Source organism: Dama dama, chromosome 15, assembly GCF_033118175.1.
Source record: "Dama dama isolate Ldn47 chromosome 15, ASM3311817v1, whole genome shotgun sequence".
NCBI classification, from domain to species: domain Eukaryota; kingdom Metazoa; phylum Chordata; class Mammalia; order Artiodactyla; family Cervidae; genus Dama; species Dama dama.
Genome location: NC_083695.1, coordinates 17,757,849 through 17,778,091, shown reverse-complemented (window position 1 = coordinate 17,778,091; position 20,243 = coordinate 17,757,849). Strand labels below are relative to the sequence as shown.

Here is a 20,243-nt window from a genome sequence, read left to right as displayed (position 1 = left end):
TATTAAAATGCTCAAAAATATACAAATGCTCAGTTCAGTTCAGTCGCTCAGTCATGTCCAACTCTTTGTGACCCCATGGAATATAGCATGCCAGGCCTCCCTGTCCATCACCAACTCACGAAGTTTACTCAAACTCATGTCCATTGAGTCGGTGATGCCATCCATCTCATCCACTGTCGTCCCCTTCTCTTCCTGCCCCCAATGTATCTCTTCCATTGAGTCAGTTCTTTGCATCAGGTGGTCAAAGTATTGGAGTTTCAGCTTCAGCATCAGTCCTTCCAATGAACACTCAGGACTGATTTCCTTTAGGATGGACTGGTTGGATCTCCTTGCAGTCCAAGGGACTCTCAAGAGCCTTCTCCGACACCACAGTTCAAAAGCATCAATTCTTCAGTGCTCAGCTTTCTTTATAGTCCAACTCTCACATCCATACATGACTACTGGAAAAACCATAGCTTTGACTAGATGGACCTTTGTTGGCAAAGTAATGTCTCTGCTTTTTAATAAGCTGTCTAGGTTGGTCATAGCTTTTCTTCCAAGGAGCAAGTGTCTTTTAATCTCATGGCTGCAGTCACCATCTGCAGCCATACAGAGAGCCACACACGTGCTATCCAAGTGCAAAAGGTCAGGTCCAGGGTTCTATACTAGAAGCTCCAAGCACCATCAAGAAGATGATCTACCAGCTAAATGACCTGTAGATGCAAATTTCTAGTCAGGGAACCTACAAATTGCATAACCATATGGAGTTCTCTGATACTCTATTTCTGCATGTAAGGTGACAGGTTTAGGTCATAGAACTCATTAGAGTAAGGTAATTGAGAAAACACAAATACTGTAATCCAGTGACTGACTTAATAACGTGTTCAATAAATGATAGTTGTCATTATTGAAACAAGTTGAAAAATAAAACTCACTGTGTATGGTAACACAGTCTTATCTGGATGAAAACTGGCATGCTTAATATCTGATCTAATTTTTACTTTTAATTCTTCCTACTCAAGGGTACAAAGACTTAATTTTAACGGGCAGGGAAGAGTTAGTTAAATCACTGAATTTTCAGGCTAATTAAAATTGCAGGGCTTCCCTGGTGGCTCAGGGGCAAAGAATCCACCTGCCAACACAAGAGATGTGGGTTCGATCCCTCATCCAGGAAGATCCCACATGTCATGGAGGAACTAAGCCTGTGTGCCACAACTATTGAGCCTGCTCTAGAGCCCAGGAACTGCAACTACTGAGCCTGCACTCCATAGAGCCTGTGCTCTGCAACAAGGAAAGTCACTGCAAGGAGAAGCCCACACACCGCAACTAGAGAGTAGTCCCCACATGCTGCAACTAGAGAAAAGCTCGTGCAGCAATGAAGACCCAACACAGCCAAAAATAAGTAAATAAATAAAATTATTTTAAGATTCTATTACACAAGGAGCAGATTCTCATTCTTTCTGGATATGAAAGAGAAAGAGGCAGAAATTTTTAAATAAACTTTATAAGTGAAAACAACACTAACAATCTACATTAAAGTTAATTTTGGCATCTCCAATTATAAAGGGCATTTTTAATAGACTGTGTGTGCAACCATTACCCACAAAGTTGTTAAGAAACATCAATCAAAATAATAAGGCAAGCCTTCAAGAACTTACTTCTGCATAAAAAAAAAAAATCTTTCTTTTTAACTAACTCTCCCCTAAAAATATGTCTTCAGGAAACTAAGAGCTTATAGGGTATCTCCTTAGATGGTGACAAATTAATGGTATTAAGACTAGTAATCCAAGCTGTCTCCCAGGCCTGAGGTGGCCAGGAAGGCCCTAGGAATTAGATTAGGGCCGAAGGGCCTTCCCTGGTGTTCCAGTGGCTAGGACTTCCATTCTCTAAATGCAGGAAGTCTGGGTTCGATTCCTGGTGGGGAAACTAGATCCCACATGCCAAAACTAAAGATCCTGCATGCTGTAACTAAGACCCAGTGAAGCCAAATAAATGTATTTAAAAGAAGATGAGAAGATGGCAGAAAAACAGGACGTGGAGACCACTTTCTTCCCCACAAATTCATCAAGAGAACATCTGAATGCTGAGCAAACTACATAAAACAACTTCTGATTGCTAGCAGAGGACATCAGGCACCCAGAAAAGCAGCCCATTATCTTCTAAAGGAGGTAGGACAAAACATAAAAGATAAAAAGAGAGACAAAAGAGTTAGGGACAGAGATCGGTCCCGGGAAGGGAGTCTTAATAGAGAAAGTTTCCAAACACCAGGTAACCCTCTCACCAGCAGGTCTGGGGGAAGTTTTCGAATCTCGGAGGGCAACCTAACCAGGAGGAAAAATAAATAAAACCCACAGATTACATGATTAAAAGCAACTCCCAGCAGAAAAGTACCCCAGACACTCACATCCACCACCAGCAAGTGGCGGCTGAACGGAGAGGAGCGGGTGGCATTGCTTAGGTAAGGACCTGGCCTGAATGCCCTGAGGGCAATCAGAGGGAGCTAATGTGAGATAGCAACTTAAACTGTGGGATAGCAAGAGAGAGAGAGAGAGAGAATTAACCTGCGAAAAGCCCTAACCTAAGGCACAGCTGGGCAATTCCGCAGAAAAAAAGACTGAGCAATACCAGAGAAGAGCTAGCCGGCTGCGGACCGGCCCATCCCCCACCAGAGGCAGGAAGCAGGGAGGGAGGCAGGAGCCAGCCAGAGCCAGAAAGGGGCAAACTCGGCCCCAGAGACCCTACCAAAACTGCAAACAAGGTTCCAGTTTCTAACCAAAGACTTCCTGAGATTCTGGATGGTTGACATCCACCAGGAGGGTCGCAGCCAGAGATCAGCTCCCAGAAGAGACACAAGGCGCACTGGTCCTCCGCGCCCAGAAACTGAGGCTGGGACGGAGAGGGGAGAAGTCGCACTGCACCTGAAGAGAGTGCGCTCGTCAAGCTCCTGGCTGCCTGAGCTGCTCGGACGGGGAAGGCACAAAACGCAGGCCCAACCGAGTCTGCGCCTTTGCGGAGTACCCGAGAACCTGAACCTGAGCGGCTTAGGCCTGGGAAGTGCACGCAACTCAGGGCCCGTTCCCCGTAGAGCAACCTGGAGCCTGAGCAGTGCAGACGGGGAAAGCACACACGCCGTGAGCGGGGCAAACCCAGTGTGCCCGGAAGACTGCGAACACTCCCCACACACGCCAGGGATGCTTGTCTGCAGCGCCCCTCCCTCCGCACAGCACGACTGAACAAGCGAGCCTGAACAAGAGACCACCTCCGCCCACTTCTGTCCGGGCGGAAATTAGACACTGTCGAGACCTGCAAACAGAACAAAGGGTACCGCTTTAGAAGTGACAGGTGCAACAGATTAAAATCCCTGTAGTTAACACCAACTACACTAGAAGGGGCGTATAGATATTGAGAAGTATAAGCTGGAAAAAGGAACTATCTGAAACGGAACTGAACCCATACTGCCCACAACGACTCCAGAAGAATTCCTACATATGTTTTTACTATTATTTTTACTTTTTTTAATTTTTTTTACAGTCCTCTATTACTCCTTAATTTTCATTTTTATAACCCACTATAACCTTGCAAAAAAAAATAGAACCCTATTTTTAAAGCGACCTTCATATATATTTCTTAAATTTTTTCTTTTTGTTTTTTTTAATATTGTATTCATAAGAGGTTAACCTCTACTCTAGATTTTTAATCTTTGTTTTTCAGTATTTGTTATCAATTTTGGACATTTCAGAATCCAACCTTCAGTACCCATTTTTACTCAGGAGTGTGATTACTGGTTTGATCACTCTCTCCCCCTTTTGACTCTCCTTTTTCTCCCCCAGATCACCTCTATTTCCTCCCTCCCCCTTCTCTTCTCAATCCAATTCTGTGAATCTCTGTGGGTGTTCTGGGCTGCGGAGAACACATAGAGAACAGAGTACTGCGTAGATCTGTCTCTCTCCTCTTCAGTCCCCCCTTTTCTCCTCCTGCTCACCTCTATCTCCACCCTCCCTCTCCTCTTCTTCATGTAACTCTGTGAACCTCTCTGGGTGTCCCTCACTATGGAGAATCTTTTCACCACTAACCTAGAAGTTTTATTATCAGTGCTGTATGGATGGAGAAGTCTTGAGGCAACTGGAACAATAACACTGAAATCCAGAGGCAGGAGGCTTAAGCCTAAAACCTGAGAACACCAGAGAACTCCTGACTACAGGGAACATTAATAAGAGATCATCCAAAAGCCTCCATACCTACACTGAAACCAACCACCACCCAAGAGCCAATAAGTTTCAGAGCAAGACATTCCACGCAAATTCTCCAGCAATGCAGGAACATAGCCCTGAGCATCAACACACAGGCTGCCCAAAGTCACACCAAACCCATACACCCATCTCAAAACTCACTACTGGACACTCCATTGCACTCCAGAGAGAAGAAATCCAGCTCCACCCACCAGAACACAGATGCAAGCTTCCCTAACCAGGAAACCTTGACAAGCCAATCGTCCAACCCCACCCACTGGGAGAAACCTCCACAGTAAAAAGGAATCACAGACTACCAGAATACAGAAAGGCCACCCCAAACACAACAATCTAAATAAGATGAAAAGGCAGAGAAATACCCAGCAGGTAAAGGAACATGAAAAATGCCCACCAAGCCAAACAAAAGAGGAGGAGATAGGGAATCTACCTGAAAAAGAATTGAGAATAATGAGAACAAAAATGATCCAAAATCTTGAAAACAAAATGGAGTTACAGATAAATAGCCTGGAGATAAGGATTGAGAAGATGCAAGAAATGTTTAACAACGACCTAGTGGAAATAAAAAAGAGTCAATTAAAAATGAATAATGCAGTGCTCGCTTCGGCAGCACATATACTAAAATTGGAACGATACAGAGAAGATTAGCATGGCCCTTGCGCAAGAATGACACGCAAATTCGTGAAGCGTTCCATATTTTAAAAAAAAAAAGAAAAGAAAAATGAATAATGCAATAAATGAGATCAAAAACACTCTGGAGGGAACCAACAGTAGAATAATGGAGGCAGAGGATAGGATAAGTGAGGTAGAAGATAAAATGGTGGAAATAAATGAAGCAGAGAGGAGAACAGAAAAAAGAATCAAAAGAAATGAGGACAACCTCAGGGACCTCTGGGACAATGTGAAATGCCCCAACATTCGAATCATAGGAGTCCCAGAAGAAGAAGACAAAAAGAAAGGCCATGAGAAAATACTCGAGGAGATAATAGCTGAAAACTTCCCTAAAATGGGCAAGGAAATAGCCACCCAAGTCCAAGAAACTCAGAGAGTCCCAAACAGGATAAACCCAAGGCGCAACACCCCAAGACACATATTAGTCAAATTAACAAAGATCAAACACAAAGAACAAATATTAAAAGCAGCAAGGGAGAAACAACAAATAACACACAAGGGGATTCCCATAAGGATAACAGCTGATCTTTCAATAGAAACTCTTCAGGCCAGAAGGGAAGGGCAGGACATACTTCAAGTAATGAAAGAGAATAAGCTACAACCCAGATTACTGTACCCAGCAAGGATCTCATTCAGAGATGATGGAGAATTCAAAAGCTTTACAGACAAGCAAAAGTTGAGAGAATTCAGCACCACCAAACCAGCTCTTCAACAAATGCTAAAGGATCTTCTTTAGACAGGAAACACAGAAAGGTTGTATAAACGCAAACCCAAAACAACAAAGTAAATGGCAACAGGACCTTACTTATCAATAATTACCGTAAATGTAAATGGGGTGAATGCCCCAACCCAAAGACAAAGACTGGCTGAATGGATACAAAAGCAAGAACCCTATATATGCTGTCTACAAGAGACCCACCTCAAAACAAGGGACACATACAGACTGAAAGTGAAGGGCTAGGAAAAAATATTTCACGCAAACAGAGACCAAAAGAAAGCAGGAGTCGCAATACTCATATCAGATAAAATAGACTTTAAAATAAAGGCTTTGAAAAAAGACAAAGAAGGACACTACATAATGATCAAAGGATCAATCCAAGAAGAAGATATAACAATTATAAATATATATGCACCCAACATAGGAGCACCGCAATATGTAAGGCAAATGCTAACAACTATGAAAGGGGAAATTAACAATAACACAATAATAGTAGGAAACTTTAATACCCCACTCACACCTATGGATAGATCAACTAAACAGAAAATGAACATGGAAATACAAACTTTAAATGACACAATGGAACAGCTAGACCTAATTGATATCTATAGGACATTTCACCCCAAAACAATCAATTTCACCTTTTTATCAAGTGCACACAGAACCTTCTCCAGAATAGATCACATCCTGGGCCATAAATATAGCCTTGGTAAATTTTAAAAAAATGAAATCATTCCAGTCATCTTTTCTGACCACAATGCAGTAAGATTAGATCTCAATTACAGGGGGAAAAAAAAACTATTAAAAATTCAAACATATGGAAGCGTGTTATTTACATGCTTCTGAATAACCAACAAATCATAGAAGAAATCAAAAAAGAACTAAAAATATGCATAGAAACGAATGAAAATGAAAACACAACAACCCAAAACCTATGGGATACTGTAAAAGCAGTGCTAAGGGGAAGGCTCATAGTAATACAGGCTTACCTCAAGAAACAAGAAAGAAGTCAAATAAATAACCTAACTCTACACCTAAAGCAACAAGAGAAGGAAGAAATGAAGAACACCAGGGTTAGTAGAAGGAAAGAAATCTTAAAAATTAGGGCAGAAATAAATGCAAAAGAAACAAAAGAGACCATAGCAAAAATCAACAAAGCTAAAAGCTGGTGTTTTGAAAAGATAAATAAAATTGACAAACCGTTAGCCAGACTCATCAAGAAACAAAGGGAGAAGAACCAAATCAACAAAATTAGAAATGAAAATGGAGAGATCACAACAGACAACACTGAAATACAAAGGATCATAAGAGACTACTACCACCAGCTATATGCCAATAAAATGGACAACTTGGAAGAAATGGACAAATTCTTAGAAAAGTATAACTTTCCAAAACTGAACCAGAAAGAAATAGATCTTAACAGACCCATCACAAGCACAGAAATCGAGACTGTAAGCAGAAATCTTCCAGGAAACACAAGCCCAGGACCAGACGGCTTCACAGCTGAGTTTTACCAAAAATTTAGAGAAGAGCTAACACTCATCTTACCCCAACACTTCCAGAACATTGCAGAAGAAGGTAAACTTCCAAACTCATTCTATGAGGCCACCATCACCGTAATTCCAAAACCAGACAAAGATGCCACAAAAAAAGAAAACTACAGGCCAATATCACTGATGAACATAGATGCAAAAATCCTTAACAAGATTCTAGCAAACAGAATCTAACAACATACTAAAAAGATCATACATCATGACCAAGTGGGCTTTATCCCAGGAATGCAAGGATTCTTTAATATCTGCAAATCAATCAATGTAATACACCACATTAACAAATTGAAAGATAAAAACCATATGATTATCTCAATAGATGCAGAAAAAGCCTTTGACAAAATTCAACATCCATTTATGATTAAAACTCTCCAGAAAGCAGGAATAGAAGGAACATACCTCAACATAATAAAAGCCATATATGACAAGCCCACAGCAAACCTAACCTCAATGGTGAAAAATTGAAAGCATTTCCCCAAAAGTCAGGAACAAGACAAGGGTGCCCACTCTCACCATTACTATTCAACATAGTGTTGGAAGTGTTGGCCATAGCAGTCAGAGCAGAAAAAGAAATAAAAAGAATCCAGATAGGAAAAGAAGAAGTGAAACTCTCACTGTTTGCAGATGACATGGTCCTCTACATAGAAAACCCTAAAGACTCTACCAGAAAATTACTAGAGCTAATCAATGAATATAGTAAAGTTGCAGGATTAAAATTAATATGCAGAAATCCCTTGCATTCCTATACACTAACAATGAGAAAACAGAAAGAGAAATTAAGGAAACAATACCATTCACCATTGTAACAAAAAGAATAAAATACTTAGGAGTATATCTACCTAAAGAAACAAAAGACCTATATATAGAAAACTATAAAACACTGATGAAAGAAATCAAAGAGGACACAAACAGATGGAGAAATATACCGTGTTCATGGATTGGAAGAATTAATATTGTCAAAATTACTATACTACCCAAAGCAATCTATAGATTCCATGCAATCCCTATCAAGCTACCAATGGTATTTTTCACACAATTAGAACAAATAATTTCAGAATTTGTATGGAAATACAAAAAACCTCGAATAGCCAAAGTAATCTTGAGAAAGAAGAATGGAACTGGAGGAATCAACCTGCCTGACTTCAGACTCTACTACAAAGCCACAGTCATCAAGACAGTATGGTACTGGCACAAAGACAGAAATATAGATCAATGGAACAGAATAGAAAGCCCAGAGATAAATCCACGAACCTATGGACACCTTATCTTTGACAAAGGAGGCAAGGATATACAGTGGAAAAAAGACAACCTCTTTAACAAGTGGTGCTGGGAAAACTGGTCAACCACTTGTAAAAGAATGAAACTAGAACACTTTCTAACACCATACACAAAAATAAACTCAAAATGGATTAAAGATCTAAATGTAAGACCAGAAACTATAAAACTCCTAGAGGAGAACACAGGCAAAACAGTCTCTGAGATAAATCACAGCAAGATCCTTTCTGACCCATCTCCTGGAATATTGGAAATAAAAGCAAAAATAAACAAATTGGGACCTAATTAAACTTAAAAGCTTTTGCACAACAAAGGAAACTATAAGCAAGGTGAAAAGACAGCCTTCAGAATGGAAGAAAATAATAGCAAACGAAGAAACAGACAAAGGATTAATCTCAAAAATATACAAGCAACTCCTGCAGCTCAATTCCAGAAAAATAAATGACCCAATCAAAAAATGGGCCAAAGAACTAAACAGACATTTCTCCAAAGAAGACATACAGATGGCTAACAAACACATGAAAAGATGCTCAACATCACTCATTATCAGAGAAATGCAAATCAAAACCACAATGAGGTACCATTACATGCCAGTCAGGATAGCTGCTATCCAAAAGTCTACAAGCAATAAATGCTGGAGAGGGTGTGGAGAAAAGGGAACCCTCCTACACTGTTGGTGGGAATGCAAACTAGTACAGCCACTATGGAAAACAGTGTGGAGATTTCTTAAAAAATTGGAAATAGATCTGCCATATGACCCAGCAATCCCACTCCTGGGCATACACACCAAGGAAACCAGAACTAAAGAGACACATGTACCCCACATCACAGCACTGTTTATAATAGCCAGGACATGGAAGCAACCCAGATGCCCATCAGCAGATGAATAAATAAGAAAGCTGTGGTACATATACACAATGGAATATTACTCAGCCATTAAAAAGAATACATTTGAATCAGTTCTAATGAGATGGATGAAACTGGAGCCCATTATACAGAGTGAAGTAACCCAGAAAGATGAACACCAATAAAGTATACTAATGCATATATATGGAATTTAGAAAGATGGTAATGATAACCCTATATGCAAGACAGAAAAAGAGACACAGATGTATAGAACAGACTTTTGGACTCTATGGGAGAAGGCGAGGGTGGGATGATCTGAGAGAACAGCATTGAAACATGTATATTATCAAGTGTGAAACAGATCGCCTGTCCAGGTTGGATGCATGAGACAAGTGCTCAGGGCTGGTGCACTGGGATGACCCAGAGGGATGTGATGGGGAGGGAGGTGGGAGGGGGGTTCAGGATGGGGAACACATGTAAATCCATGGCTGATTCATGTCAATGTATGGCAAAAACCACTACAATACTGTAAAGTAATTAGCCTCCATCTAATAAAAATAAGGGGAAAAAGATAAATAAATAAAAGAAGATGAGGGCCCACAGGTTCACAGTCTGGAAGACTTAAGAATCATGTGGATTTGTGAAAGTAAAACAAGCAAACAAACAAAAACACATGTTGCTGAACTGTCTCTGCCTTCTGACATGTGTTCACACTGTGATCAAATCCACTACAACCTTGCTCCTCTCACCTCTTCCAGACTAGCAGGTGAGGGAGAAGTTACCTTCACAAGTCAGAACTGAGAGTAGATTATCCATACTTCGAAGAAGCCCAAATGGGGATCAGGGTCAAGATGAAGGCAAAGAGATGATTTGATGTTTTCAAATGTTTGCTGAATTACATTTAGGCAGAGCCTGGAGCTGGGGGTTGCAATAGTGTGGGGGTCTGCAAAGAAGCAGAGTCTCCAAGGAAAAGAGCACGCTAAGCAAAATCTCTCACTGCCTCACAGGTCTCGTCTGCCACAGATGCACAAGTCTTGAATGGCTGATATTTACAAGATGAAAATCCAAAAGGAAAGGCTGTGCTCTTTGCCATCAATGCATAATCAAGGGCCCACGACAGGATAATTTAAATAAGGCAGAAATGACTAGATGAAACTCTCCTGAAACACACCCCCACCAAATTGCTCTGGAGAACTCCAGATTCCTTCTCACTACAAATGGGGAGGGATATGAGCAAAATTTTTTTGTATTTCAAAGGGAGTAGTGGAGTCCAGCTTATACCTGCACCAGGCAGGGATCCAAATTCAAATAAGATTCTGGTTAGTAAAAGGAGAGAGACAGACAGCCAGGACAGACAACAAGATCCTTAGAGATTCTTAAATGCCTTCATCTTCTGAACTTACTTCTCAGTAAGGGACGCCAGACCCCATGATGAGTAACTGGAGGTACAAGAATCAAACCTAAAGGTGTACTGTCTGCCTCGTCAGGACAGAGCAGCCAGGGTTTTGGGCAGACAAGCTCTAGAGACAACCAGTCTCTAAGCCAAAGCCTTCACACCTGCAAATCACTAGCAGACTCTACTACTACAGCAATTCAGGAGATACTGTAAAGGTAAAGAGGGTTAAGTATAAATGGCCACTCGGTCCAAGGCCCGAAATAGAAGGAATAGCTGGGAGGGTGGAGAATACTCCGTGTGACTCCAAGGAATCCTGTGTATAGCTCTGGGTTGGCACAAGCTTTTGATGTTCTATTAATTGAAAGGTCTGATCACTCTGGTGGTCCACAGGGAGCAGCCAGAGAGATGGTCAGATCAATTCTAACTAGTGCTTATTATTTGTGTATTTGCAAAATTACACCCACACAAATGTTCTTCAACCAATCACCCTGTTGAATTTCTATAAAAAATATAACTTTTTTTCCCCTTGTAAGGAACCATGAAATTACATAATGATTTCAAATTGTATAACTAGGAAGTTACGAAGTTCCTAGATTATGTAACATCTAAGAACCATGGATGCATTTATTTTCTTTCCACCTATGATGCAATTCTCACTGGAAAACATGCATAAGTTTTGAGGTGTTCTCACGTGTAACATTTTTAAACTGGCTAGCAAAAAGCACTGATCAGCTGTTATGTAATTCATTCTCCCATACATGAAAGTCAATGAATAAAGGAATATGAACTTGGCTACTCAGCTTTAAAAATCACACAATTCAGTAAACTAGAGTCATATTGACACTAACTGGTTCCATCTTACTTGGTTTTAACAAGTAAACCAAGTTTTAACAAGTTTCGTTTCTTTTTGCTTGTTTAAAGAATCAAATTTAAGTTTGATTTCCACAATCCTGAAGTTGCTAACTCTGGGAGTTTGTGATGGACAGGGAGGCTTGGAGTGCTGTGATTCATGGGGTTGCAAAGAGTCAGACACAACTGAGCGACTGAACTGAACTGAACTGACTGAAAGTTGCTAAGAATTATTAAACTGTGAAACATTACTTTAGTAACCCACAAAATCAGCCATAAACTGGACCTCATCACAACCAGACTCCACCACTTCTAAGACGTCTTCTAACTGGTCATTTCTTCCTGTGGCTACAACCTCCTACCAGGGCAATTCTTGAAAGCTCTCAATTCTGAAAGTTCTCTAGAATATTATGTCTTCCTGTTGACTTTAATTCTTCCTGGGCCATCCCACCCCAAGGGTAACCATTTCAGCCTCTCATCACACACTCTAAAATCCACCCCCAATCTGTATTCTCCACTTCGGAGAGACCAAAGAACTGGAAAAAGGCATATAACTATCCCAAGAAATCTGACTACAAATTCATGCTATGCAGCCTCAGCTGTATAATAATTTGGTTTGGCAAGTTGTTTATTCATCTCTATTGCATTTTCCATAAGCAGCTGTTCTGAACTCTCCCCAGTTTCTTCAAGTCTCCAAAACACCCCTCTATGTCCCCAAGAGATGCCTCCATCTCCAGATTGAGAAAAGTAAAGGGAATTTATACTCAATTTTCTCCCCTTTCTCTTAAATCCATCAAAATCTTTACCCTTCTCTCCTCCTCACCAAACTTGGGAAAATATGTTCAAACCCATTTAACAGACTTTCACTGGGGACATACTACAAGCCAAGCATTCTACAAGGTATGGATCTGGCAGAATCAATGACCACAGCCATTAAACCCATGACCATACCTAGCAGAGTCTATTGAGGACTACAGATATGAACCAAAAATTGAAATTGGTTGTTTCACTAAAATGAGCATAATAACACCAGCAGAAGGACTCACAAAGTGAGGGAACAGCTCAAGGCTGACTAACCCTAGCCTAACACCTATTATCTTCAATCTAGCTCTGCTCTCCTAGTTTCTCTAGGGTCATTCTTTTCTCTACACTTTCTTAGCCTCAAAGTTCTCTCAATTTTTATTCTTCAAGAATGAAACAGTAAGAGAAAATGAAATCATTTCACCTCAAATCACGGACACATCATGCAACCACTCCATCCAGTACCATTTTCTTTTAGAGACAATCTTCAATATTAGTTGCTGTCTTTTTCTTTCCTGACTGTTGTATTCTAGATTCTGTTGTTCCCTCAAAGGTCACTAATAGGATCAGTACTTATTTTCACTTTCCTATACATGATGTTTTATTCAATAGAGGTGAGGATACTCTGATTTTTAAAAAATACATGTTCCAAAAAGTATTCAAGTTTTATTATTTTATTCCTTAATTCATATGATGGATGAGATTATAAAATGATAATGCAGATGAACACTCCAAAATTTATTAAATGGTAAACAAACAATCCCTGTTTTAAATTCAAGAGAATTAAGAATCTCTAATATATAGATCATCTATGTTGTTATACGTGTACTAGTCATTCAGTGGTGTCCGACTCCTCATGACCCCATGGACTGTAGCCTGCCAGGCTCCTCTGTCCATGGGATTCTCCAGGCAAGAATACTGGAGTGGGTTGCCATGCCCTCTTCCAGGGGATCTTCCTGACCTAGGGATCGAACCTGGGTCTCCCACACTGCAGGCAGATTATTTACCGTCTGAGACACCTGGGAAGACTGCACAATAGATTTTAGAAGAAAAACACCAATAAACATTATTCTTTCCCTTCTAGAATAAGGTCCAACATAGAACACAGGGCTGGGGACTTGGCAGTACAGTGGTTAAGACTGTGCTTCCAATGCAAGGGGCAGAGGTTTGATCCCTGTTCAGGAAACTAAGGTCCCGCATGGCAAGGAAAAAAAAAAAGAAAAAAAGAATATGTGACCAAATAAAGCCAGGGTTACATTTTGCAGGAGAGTATAATGGACAGCACCACCTCTGTGTGGGCATCTTTTCATTCAAACATCAAGTTCCAAATGCTGAAGAATGCAGATACAAATTATTCATGGAAACCGGATGCATTCACTGCTTCCTTTACTTATAAGCAATTTTCTTGCCATTTGTCTATAAAACACTATCAAGTGCTGACTTTTACAATAGTTGGATGCTAATATGATCATCAGGAAAAAAATGAAAATAATGAAATTCTTGTGATTACCATCAAGTAAATATTTCAGAATCCCCATGGAGCACACTTAACAACTATATTGTTAGTAACGGAAATATTTTTCCTAACTTGGCTCTAGCCATTCAGCATGACTTTCAGGAGAGTACAGCACGTGGACAGAAATGATCCTATGGCTGAGTCCTCTCCCTATGACTGATCGTCAGTGAATTGCATCACAGCTGCCAATGGCCCAGGATTCCTAAGCCACCTGGCTGACACCCAGGTGAGGATGGCCACGGCGCCTGCCCTGCTCACCCGCTAACATTCTTCTTCCTGATCTGCTGAAATCATGGGTTTTCAGGACCTTTCTCTCTTCTTGCTTCTCCCTGTAGTGTATATTTTTCTCTATGTTGACAACAACCTAATGTGCCTGGTAACTGCTTCAAGTGCCTATGTGCCACTTGGGATCATTTTAATACTTTTGCAAATGGTTTGGAGCACTTTTTTCTCAAAATGAGCCATGGACTCTAAATCATTTTACCATATTTGCACTGATATATAAAATACACTTGAGATGAATGCAGTCATTTTTTTCACTAAAATAACAAGAGTCATTAATTAACCACTGGAAGAGAATGCCAACTCCATTCTTCCATGGCATAATGACCATTCAATCACTCAGGATAGCCATCTTAGCCTGTATTGCCCACAAAGAGACCCTGAGACAAGAACCTTGGTTAGTTATGTGTTACTTGCATAGTTTATTCGGGAGGTGATCCCAGGGATCACAAGTTAGGAAGTAAGGAAGATATGGGTGAGGAGCGAGGGAAGCCAATAAAGAGAGTAGTATGGAGCAGCTGCTGCTGGGGCTCCAGCCCCCTGGGGTATCCGGAGGAGACAAGAATAATATGCCTTAGAACATTCCACAGAGAGAAGGGAAAACTGGACGTTTGTCTTCTGACTCCAGTCCTTCACTGGTTGAAGCCTGTCCCTGGGAGAGGTCATCCTCCAGCATCACTGCCAGCACTTCCATGCTGCTCTGCCCCAGAAGGGGAGGTTCTCATTATGCTGACCCCAGAGAGAAGGGCAGCGACCCAGCACCTGAGCTGGGAACTGTCAGCCTGCAAGGGAGATGCCCACCGCAGGTAAACTCAGAGACAAACCAAGAGCCTAAGAACATCTGCTGTGGCAGCCAACTGCCCAGTTCCTTGCTCGTGTCAAGCCGCCATGTTATGATGATTCGCCTTTCAAGAACTCTCCTTGAAAGGCGGTGGGAGGTGGAAGGGAGGTTCAAGAGGGAGGGGACATAGGTATACCCATGGCTGGTTCATGTTTACGGATGGCAGACCAACACAATATTGTAAAGCAATTATCCTTCTATTAAAAATAAGTAAACTTAAAAAAAGAAGTTTCCTTGATCCCACTGTTATCAAATATGATGTACTACACTGGTCTCCAAACCTTTAACCCCTTCCTACCACAGCTACTAATTATCTCCTGCAACCATCCCCTACCCCAGGCTGTCCACTGTCTACAGAATGAACAAGGTTCTCATGAGGTCCAATGTCATTGGCCACCAGCTCTTCCCCCTCTCCCCCTTTCACAAATCACTCTCTTCTCTAACACACAACGATCCTTCTCAGGTTTGAGCCTTCCCCACACAGAAAGGCTTAACTCTACCCATCTTTTGGAAATCCACATGATCAAGTACCTACTCCTCAGAAATATTTTCCTTGGCTGTGGCTTGCACTCTTCTCCTCCTCTGAACTATTCTAGTCTTGACAGCAAACAATGCCACTTTTAAAAAGCTGTTTAAAGTGAGTAAGGCAGGAAATCCTGGCCAAACTCTAAGTCTCCAAAGGGCAGAGACTGAGCTCAATGCTTCATCCTTATGTTTCTACAACATTCACCATGGTGCCCACTGGCCAAAGACCACCAAGAACACAGCTGCAGTAGATAAAGCAAGCTTTCTTCAACATGAAGCACTGAAGAGGAAACCGAAGGAAGCTCATTACAGAATCTGGGTTTGTTCTGGGTGATTCCATTGAGATCTTAGGAAAGTGGAGGTGGCCAAATCTGGGTCAGAAGCTGCCAGAAAGCAGGGGAAATTTACTGAATGAATATCTTGGCAAATGTAACATAGAAGGCAGAGAATGAAAGCTGAGTTGGAGTCATCACTGTTCAAGCAGCAACAATTACTGAGGTCGCTCGTAAGAGAGGGATGTTTAATTAACTTTGTGGCTGCAGAGTGTCCATGTTTTCAGCCTTGCTTCAGACTTAACCAAGGAGTAACCCTGTCTGATTATTTATACTCCGTGAGAGGTATTTATATTCAATTGGGAACACTGCGGCCAGGCTGCCAGGGCCATTTTTCACTTTCTCCGAAGTGACTCAAAAGATACCAGAATGACTTAAATCACTGTTGAATTAATTTCAAATTTGTTCTAAACCTAAGTTACAATGTAAACTTTACCTCCTAAGTTAAAATTCCACTCCTGGCAGGCACCATGCACACAGAAGGGAATAAGACATGCTGGCCTTTGACGCAGGTCCATGAGCTCAGAGTCCAGGAGGAAAGGCAAAAGTCTAGGCTGCTGCAACACAAGCTGAGAAAGTGCCAAAATGTAAAAATGCATCTGGTACCGAGTTAGCACAGGGAACTGTGTATTAACTCTGTGTGGATGGGTGAGGCTTTCCAAGAAGACACGTCATCTGAGATGGATGTGGAACAAAGACTAAGAGCTGACCAGTCAGACAAAGAAGGGTGGAGATACAGCAGACACAGCACATGCAAAGGTGTGAGATGGCTTCATAGGTTAGGGAAGAGAGCATAAGTCAATGTGGCTGGAAAAAACTTTACTCCAAACTAAAAATTCTGCAATGAACTTGAATGGATTTCCAAACCTAGGTTATATGCTACATTTTGCAGGTGTGGAAACAGTGTTACATAACTTGCCTATGATATAAAAACTGATTAGGCATTGACCGAAGGAGAAACCCATGAGAATTAGATTAAAATATACCCCCTTGATGGTAAAAGCAAAAGAAATAGGGACATAGTTTGATCTCAAATATGTATATCCTTAGTGGCTGAAAGACCTTTTTCCTTTCTTCTCCCTCACTTGGCTGAGTTCATGCATGTCTCCCAGCTAAATGAAATAAATCCGGACTCTGTGGTGCTGTGTCAGACTTGAGAAAGAACACGGACCACCCAAACAAAAGCAAAGGGGGTACTTCTGAAACAGTGCAATGCAGAAAGTGGCTTTTGTTCCATTAAGCAAACTCAATGCTGAAGAGGAAGTACTTTACACCAAAAACTAAATATACTCTCATTGACAGTGCATGCTAAGTTGCTTCAGTCATGTCTGACTCTGTGCAACCCTATGGACTACACCCTGCCAGGCTCCTCTATTCATGGGACCCTCCAGGCAAGAATACAGATCCCATTCTAAAAATGGGGACAGTATAGAAATGGAATACAAGTCAATCAAAAATAACATATTCAAGTGTCCGTCCCTTGAATAAAAAGGGATGGAAAATTTTTCACAAATTTTTCCCACTAAAATACAAAACTAAAGCTCAAGGCATGGAAATAAAAACAAATGACTTACTGGGTCTTACTTATATTACACCAAGAAAACTCAGGAATTCAATAACTTCTTCAATAGTATTTTAATTATTTCTCACGCTCTGCCAATACATACACACCCATGTATATACATAAATATATGTGTATGTGTGTACATATGTGTGTACCTATATATTTACATAATTTTCATGCTATTAATATTGACGATCTAATCTTTATAAATTGTTTACTTTGGAAATCCAATGTCTTAACAGTTCATCCATACCTTCCTACAGTCCCTCAAAAATCAATACATTATTACCACTTAAGGTCGATTCATTTCTTTCTAGTTTTGAATAAAAATGATTCATGAATGACTTGTAAATAACTATTAATAGTGAGAAATGAGCTGTGTGGACACTATGGTTAGAGAGAAGCATAAGTAATCTTAAATTTCCAAGTAGAAAAAACTATTTAAAGGTCTTTATTTCATTATAAAAAAAAGATGAACTACTCACTAAACAGGGAAAGATTATGAATCAATTGATAAAAGGCAAGGACAAGTAATTCACAAAATAATGCAAATAAATGTTCCATGAACAGATGAAACATGCATTTCTATTAATTTCTATTAATTGAGGTAGTGTATGAAAAAATGTATTTTTCACTACATATTTAGGCTACACAAAGATGGGAAAGCACAGTGTTGGCAGAGATGACAAGAAAGGAGTACTTCCTTTCTAGAAGACAGAACCCTTTGGTAGAATTTCAACAGTCATTTGGCAGGACAAGATGGCAACCCTAAAAATTACCAAAGTTGTTCATTACCTGAGACCTGGGAACTCTACTCATAAAAATGTATGTAAGAAAGAAGGCTGTACAAAGGGGCAAATAAATCTGATATTCATTGTATTAAAAAAAAAAAAGTACATAGTCCAAAGTCCATTAAAACAGATTAGTCAAAACACATTACAATGTATCCACACTCTACATAAACACAATGGAACTTCTTATATGTATATAGTGTCATCATAGGGGACTAGAATACAAAAGTAGGAAGTCAAGAGATACCTGGAATAACAGGCAAATTTGGCCTTGGAGTACAAAATGAAGCAGGATAAAGGCTAATAAAGTTTTGCCAAGAGAACACACTGGTCATAGCAAACACCCTCTTCCAACAACACAAGAGAAGACTCTACACATGGACATCACCAGATGGTCAATACTGAAATCAGACTGATTATATTCTTTGCACCTGAAGATGGAAAAGCTCTATACAGTCAGCAAAAACAAGACTGGGAGCTGACTGTGGCTCAGATCATGAACCCCTTACTGCCAAATTCAGACTTAAATTGAAGAAAGTAGGGAAAACCACTAGACCATTCAGGTATGACCTAAATCAGTTCAGTTCGGTTCAGTCTCTCAGCCATGTCCGACTCTTTGCAACCCCTTGAACCGCAGCACACCAGGCCTCCCTGTCCATCACCAAATCCCGGAGTCCACCCAAACCCATGTCCATTGAGTCATTGATGCCATCCAGCCATCTCATCCTCTATCATCCCCTTTTCCTCTTGCCCTCAATCTTTCCCAGCATCAGGCTCTTTTCAAATGAGTCACCTCTTCACATCAGGTAAACAAAATATTAGAGTTTCAGCTTCAACATCAATCCTTCCAATCAACACCCAGGACTGATCTCCTTTAGAATGGACTGGTTGGATTTCCTTGCAGTCCAAGGGACTCTCAAGAGTCTTCCCCAACACCACAGTTCAAAAGCATCATTCTTTGGCACTCAGCTTTCTTTATTGTCCAACTCTCACATCCATACATGACAAGTGGAAAACCCATAGCCTTGACTAGACAGACCTCTGTTGACAAAGTAATGTCTCTGCTTTTTTTTTTTTTTTTTGGTCTCTTTTTTTTCTTTTTTTGTCTCTGCTTTTTAATATGCTGTCTAGGTTGGTCATAATTTTCCTTCCAAGGAATAAGTGTCTTTTAATTTCATGGCTGCAATCACCATCTGCAGTGATTCTGGAGCCCAGAAAAATTAAGTCAGCCACTGTTTCCCCATATATTTGCCATGAAGTGATGGGACCGGATGCCATGATCTTAGTTTTCTGAATGTTGAGCTTTAAACCAACTTTTTCACTCTCCTCTTTCACTTTCATCAAGAGGCCTAAATCAAATCCCTTACAATTATACACTGGAAGTGACAAATGATTCAAGAGATTAGATTTGATACATCGAGTGCCTGAAGAACTAAGGACAGAGGTTCATAACATTGGACAGGAGGCGGTGATCAAAGCCATCCTCAAGAAAAAGAAATGCAAAAAGGCAAAATGGTTGTCTGAGGAGGCCTTACAAATAGCTAAGAAAAGAAGAGAAGCCAAAGGAAAAGGAGAAAAGGAAAGATATAAGCATCTGAATGCAGAGCTCCAACGAATAGCAAGGAGAGATAAGAAAGCCTTCCTCAGCGATCAATGCAAAGAAATAGAGGAAAACAATAGAATGGGAAAGACTAGAGATCTCTTCAAGAAAATCAGAGATACCAAGGGAACATTTCATGCAAAGATGGGCTCACTAAAGGACAGAAATGGGATAGACCTAACAGAAGCAGAAGATATTAAGAAGAGGTGGCAAGAAAACAGAGAAGAACTATACAAAAAGATCTTAATGATTCAGATAACCACGATGGTGTGATAACTCACCTAGAGCCAGACATCCTGGAATGTGAAGTCAAGTGGGCTTTAGGAAGCATCACTACGAACAAAACTAATGGAGGTGATGGAATTCCAGTTGAGCTATTTCAAATCCTGAAAGATGATGCTGTGAAAGTGCTGCATTCAATATGCCAATAAATTTGGAAAACTCAGCAGTGGCCACAAG

The 20,243-nt window shown here is 40.6% G+C and overlaps 1 protein-coding gene and 1 non-coding gene across 4 annotated transcripts in view; one reads left to right on the top strand and one right to left on the bottom strand.

Annotated features, from left to right (window-relative positions):
* The window catches only part of BICC1 (BicC family RNA binding protein 1), a 368,187-nt gene that overhangs the window by 144,809 nt on the left and 203,135 nt on the right, over positions 1 to 20,243 (bottom strand). The gene's annotated exons all lie outside the window — the stretch shown is intronic.
* LOC133070841 (U6 spliceosomal RNA) lies at positions 4,821 to 4,927 on the top strand. The gene has a single exon (XR_009696245.1). It is a non-coding gene; the product is annotated as a U6 spliceosomal RNA (small nuclear RNA).